The 21,214-nt window shown below is 33.3% G+C and overlaps 1 protein-coding gene across 8 annotated transcripts in view; it reads right to left on the bottom strand.

Moving 5' to 3' along the window:
- LOC123259381 overlaps window positions 1-21,214 on the bottom strand; it is an 80,399-nt gene that overhangs the window by 42,844 nt on the left and 16,341 nt on the right. For all 8 annotated transcript variants that reach the window (XM_044719845.1, XM_044719840.1, XM_044719839.1 and 5 more), the window contains one exon: window positions 15,409-15,494. The gene's annotated coding sequence lies outside the window, so the exon portion shown is untranslated. The remainder of the gene's footprint in view (window positions 1-15,408; window positions 15,495-21,214) is intronic.

The following is a 21,214-nucleotide window of genomic DNA, read 5'->3' as shown; positions in this document are numbered from 1 at the left end:
AACCTTTTTTTCTGTACAGTTTCTTACAAAAATAGTATTTAAGCAATATTATTTTTACTCTAATATTATTATGTTTAATTATTTATAAGTTCTAATAATCCTGTTAAAATTAAAAATTAAATATGTATTGTATTCATATAATGTAAATTTTTTCTTTTTGCTATTTGGCCACTGAAAGCTTTGGCATAAATAAATAAATTCATTCATTCATTAAAAAAAAATTTTTGCTTTGATTTTATAATAAAAGTTATTTTTTCACCCTGTAATTATTTTTATTAATATTTGTAATTTGCTTTTTTATAAAAATAAATTTTATTTATTAAATTTTGATTATGACGCAGTTTTTTTCCAAAATTACAGTTGCAACATATAATTTTGACAAATTCTACAACAAATATAGTTAAAATTTATAAAAATTTTAAATAATAAAATACCTAATATTACGATAATTATAATATTTCTACAGAAATAATTGACAAACAAAAAACTAATTTTAAAAATTTTGATTGTATTTAAAATAACTAAATTTAATTCCTTGATTCAAAATTTTTTCTTCTTACCTAAAATAAATGTCTAAACTCTCGATAAAATTTTTCAGTACCATCAATCGATTGAGTTATTATCAAGAAGACAATGATAATAATCGTAGAATCGAATGACCAGTGGAGGACGATGCTCTCAGTCTAGAATTCTCGGATCGCCGGTGAGTTGTGCTTGAATCGAGTGTAAGGAAGAGGAAGAGGCCGCTGGCAAGTAGACAGGCGTGCCCAAGACCAGCTCCAGAGGATCAGTAAATACCGGCATGTGCTTTTCTACCTCAAACCATCTGTATCGTCTTATGCATGTATAAGTAGTCTCAACTTATAAAGCAGTGATGTGATGGTGATACTGCTGAGACTGAACTTGAGTTGAGGGTAATAGGATATTAGATAGTTCCAGTACAGTCTAGAGTCTAGAGTCTGGAGTTTAGAGCCTAACGTACTCGGGCGTGAACGCGGAAACGGACTGTTATGGGCGTTACTTCCAAACGGAATTACTCCATGACGTTACCGAGGAAAATGAGCTTGGTTATATGTGCTCTTCACTTCCGAGTATCTAATATCCACCGAGCAGAGTATATATATACATATATATATTTATATGTGCTATACTACACATGCTCCTTCTCAATTATTATTCAAATCTATTTATATTTAAATATTATAGCTAAGGCTGATTATTATATTAGATTATACATATATATATATATATACTGCGTTTTGCATTAAGCATTACATGTTAGGTCGAGTGGATGCGGCCCCGGGGGAGAATAATTATAATTAAAATGATTGTACCGAGATTAATAAATTTGTTAATTAATTAGCAGACGTTATAAGGTGAATTAGCTCGGTGGGGGTAATTGGATAATTAATGGCCGATGAGTTAAAAAAACAGCGGGATCTCGGTCGCCCGAGGAATTTATCGGGAAATCTCATCTGATCAAATGCAACTGCATAGTAGTTGCTGCGTATGTTCTTAAGGATTGTGTTGGACTCTAGGAATAATAATCGAGGAAGAGAAAGAGATTAATACATACACAGATACGGCGAAGAGATAGAGCTTTAGCTGTGGATCCTCTGGGGAGAGTCGGAGAGAGCAACACGCAGGACGCAAACCGACCTCGAACTTCCGTCCGGCTATTACGGTTCCGTTACATGATCGGTGAACTAAACCTATACTGTGCTAGGGGGGTTTTACTTCGACAGGATTCGAGAAAGAGCTCAATGAATGGAGAATAGAAAGAGGTTTCTTTGCTTGGCTGGAATTTTTGTTTGGCTATTTTATTATTATTGAGTGGTGTTTTCGTTGAAACTTCAATGTCGCTTTAGAAAAAATTTACAAGCTAAAATTGAAAGTTATTTAAATTGCTAGATTTTTTTTATTTATTTTTTTTTTTGTGAAAAATTAAAAATTTTGGGATAAGAATGAAAACTTTGAACGCGTTTTTTTCAAAATTGCTTTTAAAAAAATTAATTAGCAAAATTTATCCAATATCGCTAATAAAATCAGTCTCAAATTTTTATAATTTTCTTAACTGTATTTTTTAATAAATTAAATAAATAATTAGTTATTTCGATAAATATTTCATATTTTTTTTAACAATTCAAGGCTCAATTATTTTTAGAATCAAAAATTTTTTTAAAGCTGCTATTTTATTACAAATAGATACTTTGATAAAAGTTGGAGTTAGAGTTGAAAAATAATGATTTAAAAAATAAAAAACTTATTAATAAAATTAAAAGTGACAACTATTTGCATATTAATCATTGAAGAAGTCTCTTGAAAAAAAAAAAAAAATTACTTAAAAATCGCTTTATTTGGTCTTTTAAAAGCGTGCATCTAATTTGATTGCAGCTGAGCGTTTTGACAAAAATTAAATGCAAACCCTAAAAAATCAAAAAGAGTACCGCAAAGAATAATTGAGCATGCATAAATCTGAAAGGAGATGTATTTATTATTATAAGTACAGTTAGACGTTGCCAGTGACATTTAATTAAATAAATTGTGTGAGCACTCCAACCTGGTGAGTATTCTACACGTCTCACAAGTAATCGCGAAATAAAAATAACAACTTATATGAGGACTTGTGACTTTTTCAAAAAATCAAAAGTAACCCGACTGTTAACTAATTAGTACCAGGATCGATGGGTATCTCACACCTCCCACCGTTCTTTACACAAGCGCACGAAGGTTTGTTTGGCAACTCAGCGAGTAAAAATTAAAAAGTTAAAAGTAAGCAAAGAAAAAGGGATGTAAACGGATAACGGAGATTGAAATCAGGACGACGATTTACCCTGATGCAAAGGACCGTGAAGATAAGCCAGCTCGTGTTTCTCTCTCGTGAATCCTCCTGACCTCGTCTATAATTGAAACTACTACCAGCATATATACCTTCTACATTTGTATATCTTTACATTGTTGGCATTTTTTCACCCAGATGACCCTTGCACGCCATTCAAACCCCGCAAATTACCTCGGATCATGCATATTCTCAAATTAACCTAATTTTCTTTACTGCATCACCGTATTATTAATATTCATTTTTATAATTGCCGAGCGGGCTTTAAATACTTGTAAAGAATTTTTTTTATTCAGCAAACTAATGTACGACTGCACATTACACATGTTGGCTTTATATTCTCCAGATTGCAGATAAGATTATTGTTATTCATTGGTCCAGATTACCATATAATAACACAATTAATCGCTTATTCTATTTCATATCTGCTTTTTTTTTAAGAATTATTGAAAAACTTTTAGGATAATTTTATTTTATCATTTAAAAACAATTTATTAATTAATTATAAGCAAATATTTTTTCCAAATAAAATTAGTTTCTTATTTATAAATATCTTTAAGACTTTATTTGTTTCCTTTGCAATAATTTATATTAATGATTTGAACCACAAAAAAAAATTTTTCTGTACAATTTTTTTCATTTAACTATTAATAAATATTATTAAATTATTATCGATTAATTTTTAAAAAATTAAATTCAATAAATAATTAATTAATAATTTAAAAAAATTTTTAATCATTCAATGTTAAAGAATCAATTTTAAAAAATAAAAAAAAGCAGAAGATATTATAAATGCGAGAAAAGAAATTTAATAAGCAAACATTAAAAAAATTTCTCCGTTTGCAAATTTGCAAAATGAGGACATTTAGCCTAGCAAATATCCAAAAAATGTGATAGAAAATAAAGCACCTCTCTTGATTAATATAATGAGGATGAGTAACAATCTTGACACAAATTCTGGGGAATGTGTGTCACGATTTTAGTGGGATCGCATATAATAAATATATAATTCCATGCTTTCTACGTGACTTAAGTTAAGACCAGAGAGTCTGATATACACCGAACGGTCGATAGCAGACGTCAACCTCGTCACGGATAGAATCTTTGGATTGCATGCCTCCAAAGAGATACCCTCGTTCAATTGACCGAACTCTGTTGTTTATAATATAACTAAAACCGGAAAAACGTCATGCATATAACTGAACCTGCTCGGCTCCTCTATTCGTGAGGGATGAAGAATCGAGGTTAACAACCACGTATACCGATACCTAATGTACCAATACTCTTCTATTCACATCACGTCAATTATCCGGTTTCAACAATATAAAGTATTCCAATTTTAGTCATCTGTCAGCATTAGAACCCGCTCTGCTTCGTCAAACCTCACGATTTGATTTTAATCGGGATCTTAATAGCTTACATAATACATCTTCCTTATTTATTATTATTATTATTATCAGTAATTATTATTATTAGTAAAGTTTGCCGAGTTTATAATAATAAAATTTTTATATTTTTTGTTTATATAAATATTCTATCTAAAATTTTTTCGTACCTCCAATATTTTGGCTAAAATAATGATAATAATCAAAATAACAGTAAAAATGAATAAACATAGAAAATTGAATTTCCTAAAAAAAAAAGGTCTCTTGTCATTTTGTCGTATCTTTAATACTTAACTTAAAATAATTATAATAATAATACAATCTTAAAATTATAAGTTTCTTTAAACATTTGAAAAATATAAATTATTATTACTCTTATTATTAAAGTAATATATTAATTAAAGCCTATGCACGTATGTTTATAATAGACTTGACTGATATTCATACCCGTCTATTTAGTGTACGGGAAAGCAGCTAAATACTCGGCTCGCACGAGCGAGAATTTAATAATAAGTAATTACCCGTAGCGCGAACATAGCTCACGTTGTTGAACCCAAATATCAATTACCTTATCTTTAGCAGCACTACTTAAGCTCACTCCATACACTTCGGATATTAGTAACAGTAACAGTAATAGTAATAGTAATAGGAGTTTGCTAAAAAAAGTTTAAACCATTGAGTTTCCCAACTAAGCTGTGGGAACATTAAAAATCTGATGGAGAATCTCGTCACTACTAGTTGTACTATTTGAAATAATTGCAACGTTCACAAGTAACTAAATCATAAAACCAACCAACTCTAGATAAAAACCTTCTGTTGGGGCAACAGTATAAATATAAATATGAATATAATAGGAAAAACGGTTTTAGAGATGAATATAAGATCATAAGGAATAATCGGATGGTTTAAAATTTCGAGAATGCGGAAGGAAAGCCATCGCACTGCTATAGAATCAACCCGATATAGTTATAGTTGTAGTTATATTATATTATATAGTAACTGGAGAAGCCGGTCGTTGGTTTCAATACTCTCCTCACTACACGGTCCACTGATGCAGCCAGTGATGCTCGATCCTTTTTATTCGGACTATAATGCAACTATTTCTACCACCACTAGCAAGTAGATCCTAAGTATGTGTTTGTTTGTCGAGAATTTACTTTTTCTTATCGCGAATTTACCGAGCGATTTTACTAATAAGATTACTTACTCAATTATTTGACCCAAAAGTGAGATTTTGACTGAAGGATGATCCGCAACGGAGCTTTCTTATCAAAACTGAATAATTCTATCTAATGGCGTTGCGCAATAAAGTGCCGAGGAGCAAAAATGAGTAATACAGTGAAGTGAGTGTTGAATTTTAAAAAGAGAATAATTTATTATTATGGATATGGGCAGTAATAGTGATAGTGATGGAGATAGGCATAGAGATAGAGATAGATACATAGGGATATATGATGCTCATTGTTATTTAGCCTTTGTGTCCATCTGCCGGCGGACGTGCACGCGCACTATTCGCGAGCATCGGGCCCATTCTCTTGTCGCCGTTATTTATTGTCTTATTATTTATCTTGTATCTTGTGGCTTATCATCGATCTTCGTTCCCCGACTGACGACGTAATAGCGGTAAGATGCGATATAGTATGCTGGGGTCCCTACACCCTCTCTATTCTCTTCTCTCCCGTTGTAATCTTCGAATGGTTAATAAAGCTCTTCTATCAAAAGCTCACGGTTCTGATGAAGTGTTGTTGAGATTTTGTGGGTTAGAAGAATTTTAAACTGGAGTATAGGCAGTTTTTCGCAATAGAATTATAAAAAGTCTAATTATTTGTTAATAAAAAAAAAAAAACTGATTGTTCATCAGCATTATTATATTTAAAAAAAAGGATATTTTTAAGATTGCATTATTATTATCATTATTTTGAGCGAAATATTAGAACGAAGAAATGATAAGAGACCTTTGTTTTAGAAAATTTAATTTTCTATGAAAAAGGTTCTTATAAACTTTTTCATATCTTCGACATTTTAAGGAAAATATTTACATATGCAAAAAATTCAAAAATTTTATCATTCTTACTGTTATTTTGATTATTATCATTATTTTAGCCAAAATATTGGAGATACACAGAAAGAAAAATTTCTTGACTGGAGAACAAATTTCTTGGCTTAAGAAAATTTCCGTGTGCCTGAAGGAAGACCAAAGTTGTGTTGGCCGAAGAAAAATTTTTCTTTAAATTCTATTCTTGGTGAAAGTTATTTTTTCTTAATTCAAATTATTATAAATACTTCATACAATAAATTTTTATATTTGATCAAGATTTTTAGATACTTTAGGGAAGCAGCGCTCCATTCTTTAGCTGAGAAAAAAATTTTCTCACTTTGAGAAAATTTTACTCTTGAATATTTGAGACCCATTTTATATTATTTTAGCGTGCAATTATACGTATTGAATGAAAAAAAAATGATTCAATATTATTTGATCTTCCCATTTGACATGTTAATCAATAAAAATATTAATGAAAATTTACTTTTATCGAGATATTTAATTTTTTGGAGCAAGAGAGAAATTTTCTCAAGACAAGAAAATTTACTTCTATCAAGAACTAAATTTTTTGGAGCAAGAGGCTGAATTTTCTCAAAACAACAAGATTTTCTTGACTTAAATAAATTTTCTTGAATCAAGATACGTATTTCTTAAAGCAAGAGAATTAATTTTGTTGGAATAAGTGAAATTTCTTGTGTCAAAAAAGTTTTTTTTTTTCGCTCAAGAAAATAATTAGGAAGAAAAATATTTTCTTGTACGAAAAATTTATCAGAGAATCTTTTTTAGGCAATTGAATTTTCTATAAAAAAGGTCCTTATAAATTTTTTCATATGTTCGATATTTTAGACAGAATATTTATATAAACAAAAAATGTAAAAATTTTATTATTATTTTTTAACATGGTAGACTTTATTGATAATATTAATTACTATTAAAAATAAAAAAAATAATAATAATGACAATGGCAATGTTAATAATAGTAATGATAATAATGATGATGATGATGATAAATATAATCAGAGGGCTGGGATCGTATCCTTCTGTAGTATAAAATGAATAACAATTATCCATGGAAGATGACAATTATTGCAAGGCGCAATGACTATCAGAAGCAGGAGAAAGACGTTGACTTTGATTATTTCGTAGCGAGTAGAGCTCGTAGCTCGGCGAGCAAAAGGATCCAGATGGTGGGACGGATAATAATCACCATTGAATAGTGGACAACGAGCGTTAAATGACTTGAGTGGCTACATCAGGATATCGGTCCGCTGCATACCAATTGCGTTGTCCGTGACCTTGGCGCGAGAACAGAATACAGATTGCGAATAACTCACCAATGAGAGTATCGCTCTTTTCTCCTCTGTTTAGTTATCTCACTCTATTATATTCTGTACTCGCGTATAGAATGCAATTCCCGTGTCGATGTAATACTCATTCTCTAATCTAATATAATTCAATAATAATCCAGTTAGAATATCTCGAGACATTAGCAGGCATGCCACGATCTAAACTTACTTACAGCCCGCTTTTCATTATCTAACCAATTAATTATTTACTTTTATTTAACCGTCGGTCTATAATCCTCTCTATTCAATTCAAACAATAATCTCTTTGAGTTTACCATTTCAATGGCTCACTGAACTTTAATTAATTATTTTTACCTCTATTAATTTATTCGTTCGTACATGATACATAATATAATATAATACCAAGATATTATTATTATTATTATTAAACAGTTATCAGTTATTTCCAGCTAGTACCCGGTGAATATTCTTCCGCTTCCGTCACCGTTTTCCCATCAGCGGTATACACCACTGGAAAGATGGCTATCGGCGATATCTTCTCTGGAATTTATTGTCAATAGCAGTACAGCTTTTAAAAAGCAACAAGTATATACACTAAAGAGACTTTTGCATAAATTTTATTAATATATTTAAAGGATAAATGAGTGTACAGCGCAATTCTCTATTTAGTCTTGGTCATCTTTAGTTTATGTTTATGTTTATGTATAATATAAGCAATAAGCAAGGTATAACTTATCCGGTAGATTGATTCCTCTGCACGCGTTTGCAGGATCGGATGATGGTACACGCCTCTCGAATTATCCTCCTCGTAATATTATAACGGGCTTGAGTCTAATATTTAAATACTTGAGCTGAATAAGAGCAACCGACCATTGCTTTGGTTGATAGTTGACCGTTGGTACACGGAAAAAAGAAAACTCGAAAAATTACAGTATATAATGCAACGTGGCGCTTCGTGATGAAAACTAGAAAAATTATAGTTTCAGATTGTAATTATTACAGATTTTGTAAGAATTACATTGTAGAATGTAATATTTACATTGCAAGCTCTGAATATTAAATTAAAAAATTGAATTTAAAAAAATGTTATTTCAAACTGTAATTTTTCTAGTTTTGATTACGACGGAACCGATTTTACATTTTATACTTTAATTTTTCGAGTTTTATTTTTTCCGTGTAGCCTCCTATTATTCATACACTAGCTGTCAATTGCTCGAGTTGAGTTTAAATTTCTTTTTTTTTTTTAGATGAGCAATTTTTTGTTTTGTATTTATGTATAATAATTTTTTAAATTACAATGATCAAAAATTAACTTTATTAAAGAAAAAAACTTCTAAATCAATTGTTGGATAAATTGAAAAAAAAATTAATAAGATAAAAGTTGACAAAAAAATATTATTAATTAATAAGACAAAATCAATGTAAATTTTTTAATCAGCCCCATAAAAAAAAAAAAAAAAAAAAAAAACAAACATCTTTTTATTTGTTAATACAGATAAAAACCATCGTAAAATATCGCAGACCGTAATAATTAAATTAAATTAAATTTAAGTATTATTATCACGACGTTATTCTTGTCACGTGTTACGCAACGCTAATTGTTTGGCTTATTGTTGTCCCAGGTGGTGATTGTCGGTTTGTTATTTTTATTTTTAGCCTGATTGAATGACAAATGAGATTTCATTGTAGTGAATGACGCATCGCACCTGTCGATTGTTCATCGAGCGTAATGAGAACGTCGTGTTGGTGTCGTGGTTTTTTCAGCGTTAGCTCCTTGTATTGCCGATCATTTTGTTGTTGTAGCAAACTAACGCTTAGAGAATCCGGTGTCTGACGGCTGCTAGTCAACACAACTGGCAACAACTTGTGCTGGGCGGTGAAAAATCCTCAATACATATCCTTAAGATCGAGAGGATGACGAGGAGGCGAAAAAATGTAATTAAACATGTATTACAGGACAGGCCTCGGCTCAGAGCTTCGGAAGGGTATATCAATGTGTAAGGAAAAATAGGAGATAAGTATAGTGGTGGTGATGCTATAGCTTGAGCTTAAGCCACAAGTTGCACATCTTACAGTGTAGAGCGCACAGGAACAGCACCATGAGTAAAAGACTCTCTGAGGGACATGTAAGAAAGGCCGAGGCATCGTAACTAACGACGGAACGTCGAACCGGCGAGTACGTAATCACGTGCGTATTGTGCTAACTCGGGAATAATGAAAGCCGAGAGCGCAACACCCGTGAATCCTCGCGGAAGGCCACAGAAGAAGAACAAGAACTAAACACTGGAAAGAAGAAGAAGAAAGAGAAGAATAAGATAAAGAGGTGAAGAAGAGAAACGAGCCGCTGCACCGGAGGTAAGGAGGTAAGGTACTGGTGCAAGGATGGCTACAGACCAACAGAGACCGAGGCTGGTATAAATCTCTGGAGCTGAGTAAGATGCTAGAGCAGAGGTATGCGCAACTGCAAACAAGCCATAATGCCCGCACCTAGGCCAATCTACAGGCTACAGGCTGTTTCACTACTTGAGAGTTAAGCCCTAACATAACTCCCCGAGCCCGAGCCGAGAGAGGAGAGGTTAACGACACGACATCCATCGATCCGTGAATCTACCAATCTTATCAACGGAATTATTCCTCACTGGACTACGGATCTCAACACTACTCAACGGCAACCAGTCTTCATTAATGTGAATCCATTTGAACTCTCATTTATGCCTTGGACTTTCTTGGATATGTTGGTGCAGTAATATTTTGATAATTCCATCATTTTATCAATGAAAATGCAAGTGTAGCTTGAATTTGACTATCTTTGGCGAGCATGAAAAGAAATTTGTAAAAAATAAAAATACTAGCCGCTAATTGTCCTGTTGATGTGTCAAGAGATATTCGGTGTTGGGTATTGGCGTTGTTAGCCACTGGTGAACGACCCCCTTCACCTCTTCCCCCGAGAACAACATGAGCAATCATGTTAATACATTGTGGATATATTTATATGCATGTGTTCGAACGTATGCATAAATTACAGAGTAATGTATAGCTTTTATAAAATGTTATCCTGATGAAACGCACCATACCTATTTACCCGTCCGAAAGGGAAATTGTTCGTCTTACCGGGTCTTTTATTTATTTTCTCAGGTTTATTGCTATCGTTCTTTCATTCCTCATTCTCTGTGGGTTAAACCAAGATGGATAGATGGATTAATGGAGGCGATGGGTTAGAATCGCCCGTACCGGCAAACAGAATGAGAAGAGCCAAGAAAACGAGCTCTGCGGAGAAGATCAGAGAGGGAAATTGTCTCCTGAAATTGTTGCTGGTGAGCAATCAACGTCATGGTAGGACGACCGAGAGAACCGAGAAACGAGACCCGAGGGACCGAGACAGCTGAGGAAAGTGCTGGCGCTGTTGTTATTATCATTGTTGTTGTTGTTAATGTTGTTGTAGCTTTCCATACGATTTCCGTAGCGGGTGATGGTGTTGAAGCCCGGTAGAAAAATATCTCGAAAGATTCTCACGCGTTGAAAGGCAAATTCTTGGCAGCATCGCTCCCAAAGCACAACAACAGCCGGGACAACCACTACAGGATGAAAACTACCACCAGTCACGGGTCTTATTCGCGGGTTTGATTGTACTCCCGCATTGTACATACTCTCTTCTCTTCTCTTGTTGCCGGTACTGGTGCTGGTGCTGGTGCTGGTGCTGGTACCTGGTGCTGGTGCTGCGTTTGTCTCGGCTAAATGCTCGGCATACCGGGACCGTGCGATCTTTTAACCGATCAGCTTTCAACCGGGCAAACCGGGTGTCGACGATCTTGTCTTCTCGCCCGCCAAGACAATCTCCTTTGTTCCTTCCATTCTACTCTTTTCCACTCAACTATTCAGATGTTTCACCACTTATAAAATAACTGAAAAAAAAAAAAAAAAAAAAAAGAGAAAATCCGGAGAAAAAACCCGAGCTAAACAAACGTACACGGGTTGTTGTATTGCACCGCCAGTGAATAAAACAAAACGAAAGAGAAAAAGAGTACAAGATAGGAGGCGAATTGGTTGCTTGTCCTGCCTCAACTCTCTTTATAGTCGGGTTAGTCATAATTATTCGGGACACGATTCTCCCTCGGGTTTCAGCTCTCAGGACTCACTTCCAAGACATGTGAGAAGGTAATTTGTTTTTTGTCCGACTTGTGCTAAATGTAAACTCTCGCGATATGATAAAAAACTCAGATTGAGCTGTACTGTGAGACTACTCATGGTAGTATCTAGATGGAGGGGGTTATCAGGCAGACATAGACACACTGTCCTCTATCCTCTATCTGTGCCAGCTAAGTAGAAAGTGACGAGCTAGTGAAAGCGAACTTATGCTAATTTATCATCAACCAGCTCGCTGAAGATGCCGGGACTCATTACTGTCCTCTATGAGGAACAATAGGTGGGTGTATTTGTCACTATGTTTATTAATATCAATTTTAAGGTCAGCATTTGGTGTGTGATAAATCATGTATTCTTTGGCTGGCTCAGAGTTTCTCTTTTTGAGTCTACTTTCTGAACAAATTTGAGACAATTCAATATATATATATATTTTTTTTTAGTGTAATTTAATATTCAAAAAGGATATATTGTGATAAATGAATTGAAGATAACTTTTATTTATGAGAAGCTAAAATAATTTTGAAAAAAAATATAGGGTGCGGAATCTAGCTGGAAATCGAACCTGTATTAATTATTCATGACACACAAAAAACAAATTTCTTGCGCCAAGAAAATTTTAAGGAAAACGAAAGTTATTTTGAAGCAAGAAAAAATTTTCTTGGCTCAAGAAACTTTGACTTCATTCAAGAAATTTTCGACCTTCCTTAATATTTTCTTGAGCCAAGAAAATTTACACTCCAGTCAAGAATTTTGTTTTTCAGTGCAATATTGAAGATATTATAAATATAAATACGAATTTTGACGCCGATTATGATTATGATTAGAGTTTTTAGCATTAGAATGCCTCGAAAAATGAACCTCACATTTAAGTTCCCGGTTTCCGCGTACTAGCGCTCGAGGAATGCTGTAAAATGACGTCGATCGTTAAAATCATCACGGGAGTATCAGCAGAGGATATAAAGACTTGGTGGCGAGGGAGACCGAGAAGGAGGATGGGGATCGGGGAAAAGGGGTCGTCCAAGGATGGGACAGGAGAGAGACCGCGGCGGCGCTATTTCCCGCGCCGGATATTTGCCGTTTACATGTAATTGACGTCGGGATAAGGTAAAAAATAATATAAAAATGATGAATTCTCAGAAAGGTGGGAAGTTGGAGATAAAACGAGAGCCCATGGTTTAACCCAGTGTAACTACCGACTGCAAGCACGCAGGTCTTTCGTGTGCTTGACCAGTGATTATGTCTCTCGATTATTGCGGATTCCCGCACAGATTGTAATCTCTCTCTTCTATGGCTTTCTTTCGTTTTATGCTATACAATATAATGTGTATAAACGCGAGATCTTCTTGCTCCTGCTTCTGTGTTTAGTTCATCTATACAGCCTTACTGGAGGTAATGTATATATGGGGCATTCCACAAAGAATCTTTGCTTCTTCAATTATAATCTTCTATACTGATAAATGAATAGACTTTTTTTTTTTTTTAATTTTTAACTTAAAAAAATACTAAATGAATGTATATAAAATTTATACCAAAAAATCAAGCTAATTTGTAACTTAGAATTTTTTGTTTAAAATTTGTAAATTATAAATTCGTTATTTTCGATTTTCATTTATGGAAAATGAAAATTTAATGAATTATTTATTTTTCATTTTAATTATATTTGATTAAATAAAATATAATAATATTGTTGATTGAATAATTTGATATTTTTAAATAGCATTTTGATAATATTAACACCCTTTTCCTTGCAAATAAAAAATTATAAGCATTTGTAAAAGTTTTTAAGATAATAATTGCGGGTTAATGTTGATGTAATTTAAAAGAAAAGAAAACTAATTTCAATAAAAATTCAAAGATTGACGATATTGAATAAATGAAAACTCTTAATCAAAAATTAAGTGTAGATAATAGAAACTTTCACCTTCAGACGGAGTCGATTGGGCAATCAGAGCACGACAAACAGAATAATAATAACCCCCATCAATTTGTAAAAGCGCGAGTGAAGTTGAGTGTAAAAAAAGGAAAGCACAAGAAAATTAGTAACGCGTGTGATGCTGAATGTTGTCGGGTAGGTGATGTATGTTGGTAATGAGTAATGAGTGTGTTGGTATGTAATATGAGGTATGTAATTCAAGGACCTATGCATGCAGACGTTTAATTTGTCAATTTGGTTATAAAGGTGCTAGCTCGCACTAACGACAACACCAACATCACCAACAACAACAGCATCAGCAGCATCAAGAGCAGAAGCACCAGCAGGAGCAACAACAACACTCGGGCGGTCTTTCTCCTTGGTTGGGCACGCGCTGATGACTGCTACCTAGGTCATAAATTAAATTACCTCAGTAGTGTGTACGCGGCTGAGCTGAGCTCTTACGGGTGATGCAAGAGAGAGCACTGCTTACTGCTCTTTACTCTGCTCAGGTGTACCTATCGCGCAGCTGTTCACTAGGACCCCAAGGCCTCTTTGCACTTTGCTGTGAATCAGTCTCCAGCAACTCTCACACACTCAATAATCTTCCGGATAGGATACGAGCATTTCAAGTTCAATATTTTGTATTTTAGATTTTAATCTTTCTTTATGGACCCGCTGTAATCGTCCAGGAGCTCGAAAGACACAAAAATTTTTTTAGACTGAATATATTTGTAAGAAAAACTTCAAAAAAAATTCTACATGTAGAAATTTAGAAAAACTACAAGTAGAATTTTTTTTTTAATTTTTTTCGGACCAATTTATTCTTTAAATTGAATTAAATTTGATAATAAAGAAGAAAGTAAGAAAATAATTCGATAGGTGACCGATATTGAAGAATCGGGAGTAATTTGTTTTATTTACAGGAGGATGAATGGGAGCATGTGTCATTGATAGTAAAAAGAATGAATGCTGTAAATCACGGATAGTTAAAGGTGTAATTAACCTTATCCGATGCTTAACCCGAACTCGATCGGTTCTCGTTAGAGATCGGGAATAGTAAAAGCATGGAGCGACACGCCAAGTCGCGTGTTTGGATCTTCAAGAGCCAAGAGCCAGAGCCAGTGAGCTCCGTTACACTCTCTCTAATCGTAAGCACCAGCCGTGGCTAATATCTTCTTGGTCTTTTGACTTCTCGACCGAGAAAAGAAATGAAGTCTAGTTCAGAGCCATCTCCATCTCCAGCCCCAAGTCGGCAAATCTTCAGACTCGATATCTCAACAGAAGAGAACTCCTGGAGAATTCCTTTCAGCTGGTGCAGCTGCTGCACGAGATCATCTCCGGCAATTTATTTTTATGCCTTACTACTCGGTGCGTTAAAAAATTAATTTGTTTATACAACTTTTTAAATAAAAGTTGTAGCTGAGGCTGGAGCGAGATGGAGGTGGAGAGTCGAGTGAACAAGAGAAACATCATCATGATCACGTAGAAATTTTTAACCCGTGTATTAAATTTTTTTCGAAACAATGATGAATGTAAACAGCTTTACTTACGTTTTTTTTTTTTTTTTTTTTTTTTTTTGGGTACCGTGTCCTTGCAACACGGCATATCGTAACTACGGATTTATAACGATGTGAATGCCCAAGTACTCGGATCGGAATCCGGGGAAAAAAAAACTTGGTAAAAAAATTTCACCAGAATCAATCGTGCGGAAATAATCATGTGTTGAGAGTGGAGTAATCGAAAATATAATTATAACAATAAAAATAAAATTCACTCACCGATTTTTTTCGTATCTTCGAGTTGTTATTTCCATCCACCTAATCCAGTCTTAACTCTGTTCAAAAATCCGATTCCTTTCTTCTTTCTGAAACATTAAATAGTTTATAATTAGAATTTAGATCAAAGTGAATCGAAAGAGAAGTCAATTTATTATTGAGATTACTTTTCTAGAACCGGTAAAAAATCCTGAGCAAAAACCAAATTAATGAAATCAGCAATCAATATTATACAAAAAAAAAATAATGACTGTAAGAATTATATTTGTAATTTATAATAATGTGGAATGATTAAAGTAATTTAAAATAAATTAGCGTGGTCATCTATCTATCATACGAAGGCACTTTCCACTGTCGATCATTGGGTGAATTAAAAGGTCGTAAAAGCCGCGCAGGGATCCGCGGGAAGCGGGAACAGGGAACGGATGCCGATGATATCTTTTGGCCTTGCTGGTCAAGCAATACAAGTTTAAGTAACAAGTAACAACTTACAGCTTACAAGTTACATATACAATATACAATATACAATATACAATGTACAATGAAAGAGTAAAGAGCCGAGAGTTAAGTGTATGTAGCATAAGTAAGATCAGACTAAAGGCCCCAGGCCAGGAAAGTCTTTCTCCGCGATTCTCAATCGAACATTTAATCAGCCGCGAGCTAAACGGGTACTTTTCTCCTGTCCAGCATTAATATAATACGAGTTTGTATGACCCAGATAAGGTGATATGCCCGCGGGAAGACACACTTGTTTCGCGGCTGTCAGGTATGCCCAATCCAGCAATCATGAGCGGCATGTATTTATATTTATACTTATATATTTTTAATATAAGAAGATGAGCTCTCTTTTTTGATCGAGAATTGATCACCTGTACGTTCGGTAATTTCTTCTTTCTTCGGCAACTGTAAACGGCGACATTCGAAAGTCATCCATTCTCCTGCTCTTGGTTTATTAAATTTTTTGCTGCCCCTCCCGACGACACAAATTAATTCTATGGAATATAAATAACCTTTTTAAAATATAATATAACGATTATAAGAATGAGAATGACAATGACAAGGCTAATGAGTAGCAACTATTTCAGCTAATCATCATTCTTCCGAACTAATTCGGCTTCTTATATTCGTCAATTAATGTTTTTTTTTTTTTTTTTTCGCGATAGATCGTGTTATGTCAGAGTCTCGCGTTTTCTTCGATCGGTGATTCGCCTCGCGGTCACAGACAATAAACTTTTGAAATAATAAATAACGTGATGATGATAATGATGGTACGATGCTGGCGATAAAAAAAGAACGCGCATGAATAACAAATTAAATGACTTTCTTTTTCATTGACAATTCAATAGCCGTCATCGCGTTTCAAATTGCCCGATTGTTGCCGAGGATATTGTTAGAAAGTATAAAAAATATACCCTATAATAGCCATGCTCAAATCACTTCCTTGAGGTATACTATTTTATTTTATTACCCTATTCAATTTATTTGCGGCTTTTTTAAATTCTCAATTGAATTTTCTTGACGATCCTTTGATTTAAAACTAAGAGACAACTTCCTTTTCTCTGAAGATAAAATTGTTAAACATTTTGGAAAATAAAATCGTGCGGATTTTTTATCCTAGCAAAAGTTCTCAGGGAAGTTCGTAGACTTCGTGAGACTCGGGCTCGTTAATTAAAACTAAAACTCGAGCGAAAGCACCGGTACTGCAGAGTCGCGCTCCACACATTAGAAGTGCGTATAATACGTATATACTGTATACATCCATATATATTGTTATTTATGCTTATTATCATTTTTATGTTATTTATAAAAGTCTGTGAATTACCATCCGCGACCCGCGGGCTTCATCGGTTATATTTACATTAAACGCCCGTAAATAACGATTGTGGGAGCTCAATAACAATAATTATTCTGGTTTTAATGCTCCACAATTCGTAGTTCAGAATCTGCATTCAAAAGTGATCTCAATTTAATGAAATCCTCAATTTTTGCTAATTAATGAAATTATAAAAAATATATATTTTTAATGGTTAAAATTTAAATGGTTAAGAATTTTTGAATCAAGTAAAATTTATTTAAATCAAGAAAAATTTTTCAATTCAAGAATTTTTTTCTTGAGTCGAGGTAATTTTTTTTTTTTAGTGTATCCATTTTATAAATTTTTATTATAATATAAAACATTAAAAATACATGCATAAAAATTTATTTTAAATAATATTAAATTTTCGATATATTTCCATAATTTATGTATAATTTTTAATATATTTTCAATGTATTAAAATTATCGTTAAAATATATACAAAAATTGACCAAATGTCACCCATAAAAAAATATTGTATATTTTATAATAAATTTTTGATATAAATATTTTCCATGGAGGTCAGCAGAACATAATATTACCGAATATTAATTTTTCTTTATACGATAAACTTAAACATCAACATCAACTATGATACATACTCGAGTTATTGCAATATCATGCGGCTTACTTACGGAATGTATAAATGAAGACCTGGTAGATTTCTCCGTACCAATTAACGCCACGGAAACGTACCGCCCAAGATAATCAGTCTAGCGTGCGAGTAGTATAGAGTAGAGGCAATATGGCAATACGTTGCACACCATCATAGACATCATACATATAAATTTATATTTGTATGTGTGTACAGCACACAATACAACATCGGATCGAATTGGATTGGATTGGATAGTTTTTATTATTCCACGAGTCCCTTATCATCTTGCTCGCATGGGGTATGTTCCCGGACTCATAAGAGTCATAACCGAAGAACATAGCAGCACTGAGGCCAATATAATAAATACAAGAGTTATACATCAGGTACGAACATATCTATATATTCGGTATGTACAAAAGAAACATAACAGAATAGAGAAGACATGGAGTATTAAATAAGGATTGTCTCGGAGCTTGTTCATGATTTTTCGACCTACAGCTGAGGATCGAGATCTAAGATCTTGGGTCGATACCGTAACGATTAACACGTTTCATTTGCTGATATCATACGCTGATTCAACTAGCATAATATGATACTACTCTATATACTTCAAATTATTCGACGGCGACAAGGAATTTAATTATTATTTTAATTGCCGGTGTTATGCGTATGAATATAAATATATTTATGTTATGTTTGTACGTCTGATGAAGTCTGTCGGGGACCGGGGAGCATAGATGCAAGATGTAAAATGTAAGACGTGAGTGTGTGCATCGACTTTTATTATTTTTACACCAGATGATGATTACTAAGTCCGAGAAGATTAATGAAGCGGATTGTAAGATTAATTATATGTGAATATGGATCAACGTTTGCGAGCAAAGACACTGTGCGTGTGCATGTGGGTAAGGAGTGGAGAAGAGATTGAGAATCTTGCTATTCTTAATGCAATTAATTAATAAATCTTTCAGTTTTTATTTTCTTTCGATATTTTTAGGTATGAGTTAACTAATTAATTTAATTAATTATTACCTTAAAGAGGAATTTATACAATGAAAGAAAAATTTATTTACTTTCGATAAATTCACTTTATGAAAAAATTAATTAATTAACTGTTAATAAAATTTATTTAACACGAATTTAAATCATAAGGAATTTATAGAAATGGTTATATAAAAATTACACGCTAATTTTATGGTATGTTTACAAAAAAAAATGGATCTGTGAGAATAATATACTCAAGAAAAAAATATTCTTATGTAATTATATAAAATTATATGTTTTGGCCATATATAATTTTGTAAAGTTTTACATAATGCATTTTCTCAATATAAAATAAAAAAATTTTTTTTCCATAAAAAAATCACTCTAATTATCAATAAATATTTATAAAATAATTTGATTTTAAAAAATGATTTATTACCAATTAATAAAGCTTATTAAATACCAACAAATCTTTCAATCAGTATTTTTAAGAGAATGTACTAGTTTTAATAAAATGAAAGATCTTGGCGAGTTTTCTCAAATGTTGTTGTTGTTGTTGTTGTTGTTTTGTGAGAATAATTATGAAAGTATAATTGAATAATTAAATAATTTGCGAATGGATATTAATGCAGATATTTAGCAGATAAGAATATACGTTCTGATAATCAAATAAGCCTGATGCGTGAAGTGATATGTATCTTTTCTCCTCACAATGGAAAACTGGTCACATCCTTTCACGAAGCGAAAGTCTCTTTTAAAAGCAACTATGAGTATTTATGCACGTATGTATAATAACATAATAATATAATAATATGAATAATGATGATGATAATGATAAATAATTAATTAAATAGGGACAGTGAATAAAGGTATTGAGTTTATTAAAGGCATATTAATCCGGGAGTTTGCGAGTTAAGTTTAGCGCAGTGGGTAAAAAATAAAAATAATTCTATCAATTAACATGAAACTTTAAGTGATCCAGGAATCAGCGGAAAGCCGATTATAAGCTCCCGAGGAACGAGTTTTTGTCCCTGATAATAACGTCATAAAATGTCTAATTAAAGACCCAATTAAGTTGGACTATGCTCGGTAGTGGCTGCTGCCCTACCCGGGGATATATCGCGAAGGTCGTTCTGAAAAAAATTTATCTCCGAAAAAAACCGCGGTAAATAAATAGATACATAAAGAAGAAAAAAATAAATAAGAATATAATCTAGTAATTTAGTAATAGTAATGTTATTGTTATTATTATTATATTACCGAGTCAGAGAGATAGTGAAAGAGAGTAAGGATGCTGGATATGAAAGGAAGAAGAGAGTTCTCAGGACTGATGGTGACCCCGTAAAGAAAATACCGTATTGGGGACTTGCACCGAGATATATCGAATCGACATACACGATCCTGGGCCAAGGTCACGGTCCCACGGGTCCAATTGGCTCGAGCCGCTTACCCCGCGACAGACCAAACCATATGTACATGTAATGCATTAGAGCTTATTTCATATATAACATATATTATACATACACATCAGAGCTTGTAATACGTTGCATGTTACATGCATTAGGATCCAAGATTTTTTATTTATGGTTGGAAAATTTGATAATTGCTATCCTAGATTTTAGAAATAAATTTTAATGTATATAAATAAATAAATAAATCGGTATCAAGCGGGGAAGGTGGAGGATAACAAGAATAAGAGGGAAGCAAAAGGCGGCCGCGATCGCGAATCGCGACTTACTTTCGCTTTGTTCCTTCTGGTGGTGAGGCTACTCCAACGGTCTCAACCGCATTCCGTGGGTTAGCAAGTACCTTAGGCGAATACCCTTCTACCTTATATTAAACCTTACATCTTATAGATTGTTGGCCATCTCATCCTCCGATCCGACTAATTTATTTATTTTAAATTATAAATTATAAATTGTAATATAATATCACGTCGAAAATTAACAAGTTGATTATTCATCTAATTATCGAGACTGAGATTTTACCCCGGCGATCTATGATAATGACTAGAGTATGTTTATTATTATATTATATTATCTTTAGAGGCTCAAGTACGAGCACAGTAGTATTATGTGTAATGTGGGCGGCAATTAATGAGGAACGTGTCATGCACACACGGGTCAATCGATCGTAAATAGACGAGAACAACATGTCTCTACCTACCGGCTGATTATCTCTTGCTCAGCTCGTGTCCATTGTAAGCCTTGTATTATTACGTACGACCTTCCTGGACGACGCATGTAATGGGTGTCGGTGGTGGTCATTCGAGTCCCTTGAACTTGTTACCGAGAACACTCACCCAGCCAGTTTATTTTATCCTACTTTGAGGTTGAGAACCTCCTGCTAGACGTAAAGCTACCATTGTAGAG

The sequence above is a fragment of the Cotesia glomerata genome, linkage group LG2 (assembly GCF_020080835.1).
Source record: "Cotesia glomerata isolate CgM1 linkage group LG2, MPM_Cglom_v2.3, whole genome shotgun sequence".
In the NCBI taxonomy this organism is placed as follows: Eukaryota; Metazoa; Arthropoda; class Insecta; order Hymenoptera; family Braconidae; genus Cotesia; species Cotesia glomerata.
This window is presented reverse-complemented; position numbering and strand designations above follow the sequence as displayed.